Here is a 9,108-nt window from a genome sequence, read left to right as displayed (position 1 = left end):
TGTGTGTGTGTGTGTGTGTGTGTGTGTGTGTGTGTGTGTGTGTGTGTGAGAGAGAGAGAGAGAGAGAGAGAGAGAGAGAGAGAGAGAGAGAGAGAGTGAATGTGTATGCTCATGCGCACATGCAGATGCACTTGGGCCTTGGTAGTGTGTGGAGATCAGGGGATAACTTTGGGTATCAATCCTCACCTTCCAGCTTGTTTGAGAGAGGGTCTCTTTTGTTCACTGCCTGTGGTCCCAGGACTCTGGAGGCACAGGCAAGGAGATTGCTATGAATTCAAGGCCAGTCTGGGCAATAGAGCTTGAAGAACTCTGTCTCAACAAGCAAGTATGGGGGCTGGAGAGATGGTTCACTGGTTAAGAGTACTTTCTGCTGTTTCATGAAGACTAGAATTAAGATCCCAGCACCCACATCAGGTGGCTTATGAAGCAAAGGTCTGAGATGTGGCTTGGTGGCAGAATGAATAGCTAGCATGCACCAGACACTGGATTCTCTCCCAAGTATGAACACACACACACACACACACACACACACAATGTGGAAAAAAATTGAGACTAATGAAGAGTTTTATTTTACTAATTTAGCAACAAAATGGTGTTTCATCCTTTTTCTTTTTTTCTTTCTTTCTTTTTCTATTTTTTTCTTTTTGAGACAAAGTCTTACTGTATATCCCTGGTTGGCCTGGAATTCAGAGATCTGCCTGTCTCTGCATCCTGAGTGCATGGATTAAAAGTGTGCAGCACCATGTCTAACTCTTTCTTTTTTTACCTCACAGGGTCTTCTGTAGCCCAGGTGTGCCTAAAACTTACTATGTAGCTGAGGATGACTTTGAACTTTTGATCCTTCTGCCTCTACCTCCTGGGTGCTAGAGTGGTAGATGAGTACCCCCAGACCAATTTTATGTGGTATTGGGATTTGAACCCAGGACTTCATGCACACTAGGCAGTCACTCTGGCAACTGAGCCACACCCCCAACCCTCATGACATTTTCATCCATTTTTGCTTTGGTCCTATTCCCTGCCACCTCCTGTTACTGTTACCCTTTCTGAACCCTTCTTCCCTCTCCAGTTGGGCCCCTTCTTTCCTACTGAAGCCCCCTGAGAAACCATTTTCACTTTGGTACTTTAAGTGATCCATTATTAAGTTCTTTTTTCCTTTATTCCATTTATTTATTTGGGTGTGGGAGGCACATGTGGAAATCACAGGACAGCTTGCTGGAATCAGTTGGGTCTGGAGCTTCCAACTCAGGTTGTCAGGCTTGGCAGAAAGCACTGTTACCGGCTGAGCCATCTTGGCAGCCCTCATTATATATTCTAATATAAGCAAAACCTCAGTTACTTATGTGACAAATGGAAAAAATCTCCATTAATTGGATTAGCTATTTAAGTGGGGGTATTAAATCAAACAGTGGATTATTGGGAAGACTTAGGGTGAAAATGAAAGCTTGTTTGCTTCCTTGTGCTCAGCTTGCTTCCTGCACTCAGGATCCCCTTCCTAGGGAATGGTGCCACCCATACTGGCCACATCAATGAACTTAAGACAATCCCCACCCCACCCCAGGTACGCACACAGGTCAACCCAAGGTAAACAGTCCCTCATTGAGACTCGCATCCCAGGTCATTCTAGGTTGTGTCAAGTGGGCAAAGCTAACCATCACAGCACCCCCATAGATCTACAGGTCTGGGCCTCCTACCCCTGAATGTTCAGTTCCTCACAGGAAATGGCACCTGAAGGGACTGTCCTGTGATCCAAGGACCTCTCACTAGCCCAGCTTCTCCAAGGATGTTCCACTTTCCAATACCACTATCCTAGAGACCAACTCTCCAACCTATGGGCTTTGTGGAAACTAATCACATCCAAATGACAGCATGTGGGAATGCGTCCCACAGACTCGAGACTGTCACCTGTTGTTACTGCAGAGATCCATGGGGGCAGATCGCAAGGTAACCAGGTACTTATCCTTGGGGCTTCGTCTCAGCTGACCACTCACCAGCAGCTACTTGAGTGATCTGACTTCATTTCCTTATTTGTAAACTCCAGGCTGCACCAGGTATGGTGGCACATGCCCGTAACACCAGTACTTCTCTAGGCAGGAGGGTCACATGCTTGAAGCCACTCCAGGCGACATAAGGAGGCTGTCTTAGTTAAGGCTTCTACTGCTGTGATAAAGCACAATGAGCCAAAGCAACTTGGGAAGGAAAGGGTTCATTTCAGCTAATAGTTTCACACCACAGTCCACCACTAAGGGAAGTCAGGGTAGGAAGTCAAACAGGGCAGTAACCATGAGGCAGGAACTGATGCAGAGGTCATGGAGGAGTGTGGCTTACTGGCTTTCCCTGCCTGCTTTCTTACAGAACACAGGACCACCAGCCCAGGGGTGTCACCACCCACAGTGAGCAGGGCCCTCCCATATTAATCATCAATCTAGAAAATGCACCACAGGCTGGCCTAAAATGACTAACTTGTGTCAAGCTGATATAAAACTAGCCAGCACAGAGACCCTTATACTGGGGGTGTTGCTCAGCAGTAGAGCTAGAATCTCCCAGAGAAGGGTCAGGGATGTAGCTCAGAGGTAGAATATTTGCCTGGAATCCCTTGTGAGGGGCTGGGGGTGTGGCTCAGACTCAGAGAGCCTGCCTAGCATATGTAAAGCCCTGTGTTCCATTCACTGTAACAACACACACACATACACACCATCCTCCCAGTATCAATGAACGATTAAGTGAGAAGATTGAGTAATATCCACATAACAGACACGGGCTGATTTAGTCTTTCCCTTCTTTAGTCTTGAGGGGCAAGAGTTCGTTCTCAAGCTTGTAAGAATGTGGAGCCATCCAGGGAGAGGAAATACAGACTGCTGTACTCACCCTTGCCCTTTCAGCATGAATGGGGAACAAGAGATGATTCATATCTGTAACCAACTCAAGTGAAAAAACGTTCAGCGCCATTAGTCATGAGGGAAATGCAAATTGCATGTGCTAGACTGGCTATCACCCAAGAGTCATGGGGAGTTTAGGGGAGGATGCAGAGAAATTGGAGCTCTAGGATGCTGTTGGTGGGAATGCAGGGGCCTACCACTGCATTGGGAAACAGTGTGGCAATTCCTCAGTAACACACAAGACGCTATGATCTGGAGTTACAGAAGGTTGTGAACTGCTCAGCACAGGTGCTGGGAACTGATCTCCAGTCCTCTGACAGCTGCAGTGCCATTCATCAGCTCCTTGATTTTGAACTTTTTGCCTCCAGAACGATGAGAAACAACAGAGCACAGCCAGTTAAACAGCCAGAAGGCTCTCACTCACTCATACACACACACACACACACACACACACACACACACACACACACACACACACAGAGTTAACAAAGTGGGATATTCAGGGTAGGGCAGACTGCCCAGCAAGATGGGTCCCCCAATTTGATTCCCAGCAAGGATGAGGAATTGATACATGCTACAACTCCCTCGGATTTTGAAGCATGTGAAGAGGCCAGACTCCAAAGGTCACCTATTGCATAACTGTACTTATATGAAATGTCAGACAAAGTGAACCTACAGAGAGGAAATAGAAAGTGGTTGCCAGGGACTGGAGCAAGGTTCAGAGGACTAATGGGAAGATGAGTAAGATGTGCAGGGGACTTTTTTTTTTTTTTTTTTTTTTTTTTGGTGCTGGTGGTGATGAAAATATTCTAAAATTGAGGGTAGTGATGTTTGCACAACTCTATGCACATGTGACAAGACATTGAATTGTGTACTTTTTTAAAAGATGGAATATTTTGAGGCCCAGGCCGGCCTCAAATTTGCCATGTAGCTGAGGCGTGACTTGAACTCCTAATCTTCCTGCCTTCATCTCCTAAGTGCTGGGATCAGAGACCACTACACCCAGACTTTACTAGATCCACTGAGCCATGCCCCAGCCCCTCACTGGGGGATTCTAGGCAGGTTCTCTACCACTGACCCACACCCCAGCCCCTCACTGGGGGATTCTAGGCAGGAGCTCTACCACTGAGCCACACCCCTGCCCCTCACTGGGGGATTCTAGGAAGGTGCTCTACCACTGAGCCACACCTCCAGCCCCTCATTGGGGGATTCTAGGCAGGGGCTCTACCATTGAGCTACACCCCAGCCATTCACTGGGGGATTCTAGGCAGGTGTTCTACCACTGAGCCACACCCCAGCCCCTCACTGGGAGATTCCAGGCAGGTGCTTTACCACTGAGCCACACTCCAGCCTGTATTTCCTTTTGAGTGGCATGCTATAATTGAACATATTTATAAGGGACAGGGTAACATTTTGATTCATATATATAATTAATCTGCATGAGCTTTGGTTTTTGTACTGGATCAAGTAAGCCAAGAGCCCCTCAGCCTTTGGGCCTTGAGATCCCTGGTCTCCAGAAGGGTCTGTTGGTCACACTGTGTCTGGCCTAGGTTTTGCTTTTCCTTCAGGGCTTATTTTTAGCTGCTGGGACCCATTTCGAGGTAAGCCATTGGGTACTTACACAGCCTTTTTTTTTTTTTTTTTTTTTTTTTGGACTGGTCATGGTTATTGCCACAAGAGTAGAAGTTCTAAGGCAGAAACATTTCCTTTTTAAGGTGGTGATTCTCTAGCAGTTCAAAGACTAATCCAAAAGATTAGCAAAAATAGCCAGTTGTTAAATAGCTCAGACGTGGGAAATGCAGGCGATAGATTCCCAGCTCTGCGAGGAGCAAAGGAGGAAAAACATTGCTGTGAGTGACTGTGAGGAGTGAATTCTCTGCTAGAACGGAATTTTCTGGGTTTTTGTTTGTTTGGTTTTCAAATAAATTTATTTGTTTATTTTACATCCCAGCCACAGTTTCCCCTCCCTCCTCTCCTCCCAGTCCCTCCTCCCACATCCCCCACTCTGTCCCCATCCCCCACCGCCAATCCACTCCTCCTCCATTTCTGTTTAGGAAAGGGCGGGTCTCCCATGAGTATTAACAAAACATGGCCTATCAAGTTGCAGTGAGACTGAGCACCTCCTCATGTATTAAGGCTGGAAAAAAGGCGACCCAGTATAAGGAGTAGGGTCCCAAAAGCCACTAAAAGAGTCCCAGACAGCCCCTGTTCCCACTGTTAGGAGTCCTACAAAAAGATCAAGCTACACAACTCTACCACATATGCAGAGTGCCCAGTCGTCCCATCCCAGTTCCCTAGTTGGTGGTTCAGTCTCTGTGAGGCCCTCTAAGCCCAGGTTAGTTGATTCTGTGAGTTTTCTTGTGGGATCTGTGACCCCTCTGACTCCTACAATCCTTTCTCTCCCTCTTCTGCAGGGGTCCCCAAGCCTAGTGTTTGGCTGTGGGTCTGCATCTGTTTCCATCAGTTGCAGGATGAAGCCTCTCTGATGACAACTGGGCTAGGCACCAGTCTGGTCACAGGAGGTGGCCAGTTCAGGCTATGTATCAGCTATTGCTAGGAGTCTTAGCTGGCGTCATCCCAGTAGATTTCTGGGAGATTCCCTTGTGCCAGGTTTTTACCTGACTCCGGAATGCCCCACCCCCACTTTCCTGTAGTTTCTTTCCACACTCCCCCCTTCTCCCACAACCTGATCACTCATGTTCCCAATGCCCACCCTCCCACAGTCCACCCATGAAATCTCTTGTTTCCCCTTCCCAGGGAGATCTGGGCATCCCCGCCTTGAGCCCTTCATGTTACCTAGCCTCTCAGGGTCTGTGGAGTGTAGCATGGTTATCCTTTATTTTACAGCTAATATCCCCTTATGAGTGAGTACATACCATGTTTGTCCTTTTTGGTCTGGGTTACCTCACTCAGGATGAATTTTTTCTATTCCATCCATTTGTCTTCAAATTTCCCGGTGTCTTTGATTTTAACAGCTGAGTAATACTCCATTGTGTAAATGTACCACATTTTCTGTATCCATTCCTTGGTTGAGGGACATCTAGGTTGTTTCCAGGTTCTGGCTATTACATATAAAGCTGCTATGAACATAGTTGAACAAGTGTCTTTGTGGTATGGTTGAGCATCCTTTGGGTATATGCCCAAGAGTGGTATAGCTGGGTCTTGTGGTAGTTTGATTCCCAGTTTTCTGAGAAACTGCCACACCGATTTCCAAAGTGGCTGTAAAAGTTTGCACTCCCATCAACAGTGGAGGAGTGTTCCCCTTGCTCCACATTCTTTCCAGCATGAGGTGTCACTTGTATTTTTGATCTTAGCTATCCTGACAGGTGTAAGATGGAATCTCAGTGGTTTTGAGTTGCATTTCCCTGATGATTAGGGATGTTGAACAGTTCTATAAGTGTTTCTTGGCCATTTGAGATTCTTCTGTTGCTAAGAATTCTCTATCTAGTTCTGTACCCCATTCTTTAAAAATTAGATTGTTTGGTATTTTGATGTCTAGTTTCTTGAGTTCTTTGTATATTTTGGAGATCAGCCTTCTGTTAGATGTGGAGTTGATGAAGATCTTTCTGCATCCTATAGGCTGTGGTTTTGTCTTATCGATGGTGTCCGGTGTCCTTCGCCTTACAGAAGGAATTTTCTGTTTTTTGTTTTTTTTTATCACAAAAGTCTTGGGGCTTTATTGGATTAATTACATAAATGTTTTGTAAAGTCTTGATCTTATTTCCTGGTCTCTTTGTGATCTGGGGTTTCACACACAGGAAGATGAAGAGCCAACAGCAGCATTTCAGGAATGGATCTGAGGGAGACAGACAGTAAGAGAGTCTGAACTCACACCTCCACTTGGAACACCAAGAGAAAATATAGGTTTAACTGCTCCTTGGAAGGTAAGGTCAGAGAAACTATAAATGAAAGACTGCTCTGTCACGTTGTAGAATGATACCTGCCCACAACCACCGTCAAGGAAGACTCCAACTTTGAACATTTGCTTTCCCAGACAGACCTTTCTTAAAGGGGGAAAGATCCAGAAGGTGTAATCGACCCCCATCATGGACCCCATGAGCAAGAACTTATTTCCAGAATAAGCCTGGGGTATGCTGTCCTTTCTCTCTGTACAGTCACATACGCCCAACTGCCACTGTGTGGCCTGTCCCACAGCCACCTCCCAATAATGCCTCCCTGAGTTGAAGCTCTCTGCACCCAGCACGGAAGCACTGAAGTCCAGTCTCCCTGGATTGTCAGGCACACTCTGTGGAATATCTCCAAGTCGCATGCTTCTCAGGTCCTCAGATAAGACAAGGGAAGGATGAGTTGTGTCTGGGTCCAAAGTTATGTCTTTGGAACCTCAGTAGTGTTTTGTTCATTCTTAGTATCAGGCATGAACTCAGGTCTGTGATCTGAGCTGGCTTTAGGCTCTGAAGCAATAGAGATTCAATCCTTTCTAAGTAGCACTTTGCATTCTGGAGCAATGGTATGGCGGGTTCACCACACTTCTTCTCCAGCTCCGTGAAGGTCTTCTGGAGGCTGCAGAGGTGCTTACCAACGCAAACTTCACTGGCCTTCAGTTTGCTCATGTTTTCTCTCCCCACGTGGCTAAGTTCCTGTAGCATTTCCTGGAACTCGTGATTGCGCTCAGCACTAAAGTTGCTCAGTTCGTTCTGATGATCACCTTTCAAATCCAGGTCAGATTCACAGACTGACAGTCTCAGAAAGCACAGCTCCAGCTCTTCAGTCAGCAGCAGGAATCTCATGTTATACTCAGTCCTGATCATGTCCTTAAACCTCTGCTTGTCTTCCTGAATGACCACCATTCTCTCTTGCTCCTCTATCAGTAAGCTTTTAGCTGCTTCCAGCTTCTCCCTCAATACACCCAGTGTTTCCTGGAGTAACTTCCTATAATACTCAGCAGCCTCTTGTATCCCATATACCACATGCTGCTTGTGCTCTGCAGACTGGAAACATTCGCTGCACAACGTGACTTGGTCATCGTCACAGAAGAGCTGCAATGGCTGCAGGTGTGTTCCACAGCAGGCCTCCTCTGTGAGGCTGCGCAGTAACCAGGGCATGGGCTTTTGGGACATTCTGGTCAGTGAATGCTGGCCTGCTCATTTCTGCTGTGGACTTCTTCCCTCTCTTTCCTGAAATCTTAAGCACAGAGAATGGAGGCCGGGGACTTCCGTCTGTACTGAGCTCAGTCGCCCCAGGGTCTTGGGTTCACAGCATCAGGTAAGTCTTGGAGAGGCATCTCAGCCTCAGGCAAATGGGATAGCGCAAACCCCAAAATCCCTGCCTTGGAGAGGCCGAGGCAGCATTGTTGCAGATTTGAATGGAGCCGAAGCTGCAAAATGAGTTTCGGGTCAGCTTGGATCACAGAGGTAGATTCTGGGAATTTTATTAAGGAAAAATGAAGGAAGGGAGGGAGGGAGGGAGGAAGGGAGGAAGGGAGGGAGGAAGGGAGGAAGGGAGGAAGGAAGGAAGGAAGGAAGGGGGATTTTCTGTTTTTAAGCAGTGATTTCATCAATGATAAATGGAGCACATCTGAGCCCAAAGTACATGCCACTCCACCCTTCTCCCCAGGTTTGATTTAGGAGGTGGCTTTGCTGGGTGTAATGAAGCACACCCACCTGTAATCTCATCACTAGGGAAGCTGAGGTAGGAGGCTCTTGAATTAGAGATTAGTCTGAGCACATAGTATACTCAAGGTTAGCCTGAGCTCTGATTGTAGCCCTGTCTCAAACAAAAATAAGCAGCCAAGCGGTGGTGGTGCACACCTTTAATCCCAGCACTTGGGAGGCAGAGGCAGGCAGATCTCTGTGAGTTCTAGGCCAGCCTGGTCTACAAAGCAAGTTCCAGGACAGTTAGGACTGTTACACAGAGAAACTCTGTCTCAAAAAATCAAAACAAAAAAACAAAAGCAAAACCAACCAAACCAAACCAAACAAACCCGGCAAATGGATTAGAGGCATAGTTCAGTGATAGAGCACCTGCCTAGAATCCCCCAGTGAGGGTCTGGGGTGTGGCTCAGGAGTAGAGCACCTGCCTAGAATCCCCCAGTGAGGGGCTGGGGTTTGGCTCAGTGGTAGAGCACCTGCCTAGAATGCCCCAATGAGTATTCTAGGCCTTAACTAGCAAACACAAGGCACTGAATTCCGTCTCCAGGACTGAAATAGATAAACAACAAATTAACTAGTTTTTTTTTTTAACTTCTTTGGGGTTAACCTCATACAGAAGTTGG

The 9,108-nt window shown here is 46.9% G+C and overlaps 1 pseudogene; it reads right to left on the bottom strand.

The window, feature by feature from the left end:
• Positions 1-6,529: 6,529 nt before the first annotated feature.
• Positions 6,530-8,093, bottom strand: LOC102919601 (putative E3 ubiquitin-protein ligase TRIML2 pseudogene; annotated as a pseudogene).
• Positions 8,094-9,108: the final 1,015 nt, after the last annotated feature.

This window comes from Peromyscus maniculatus, chromosome 23, assembly GCF_049852395.1.
Source record: "Peromyscus maniculatus bairdii isolate BWxNUB_F1_BW_parent chromosome 23, HU_Pman_BW_mat_3.1, whole genome shotgun sequence".
NCBI lineage: Eukaryota > Metazoa > Chordata > Mammalia > Rodentia > Cricetidae > Peromyscus > Peromyscus maniculatus.
Note: the sequence above shows the minus strand (reverse complement) of the source record. Positions and strands in the feature narration are given on the sequence as shown.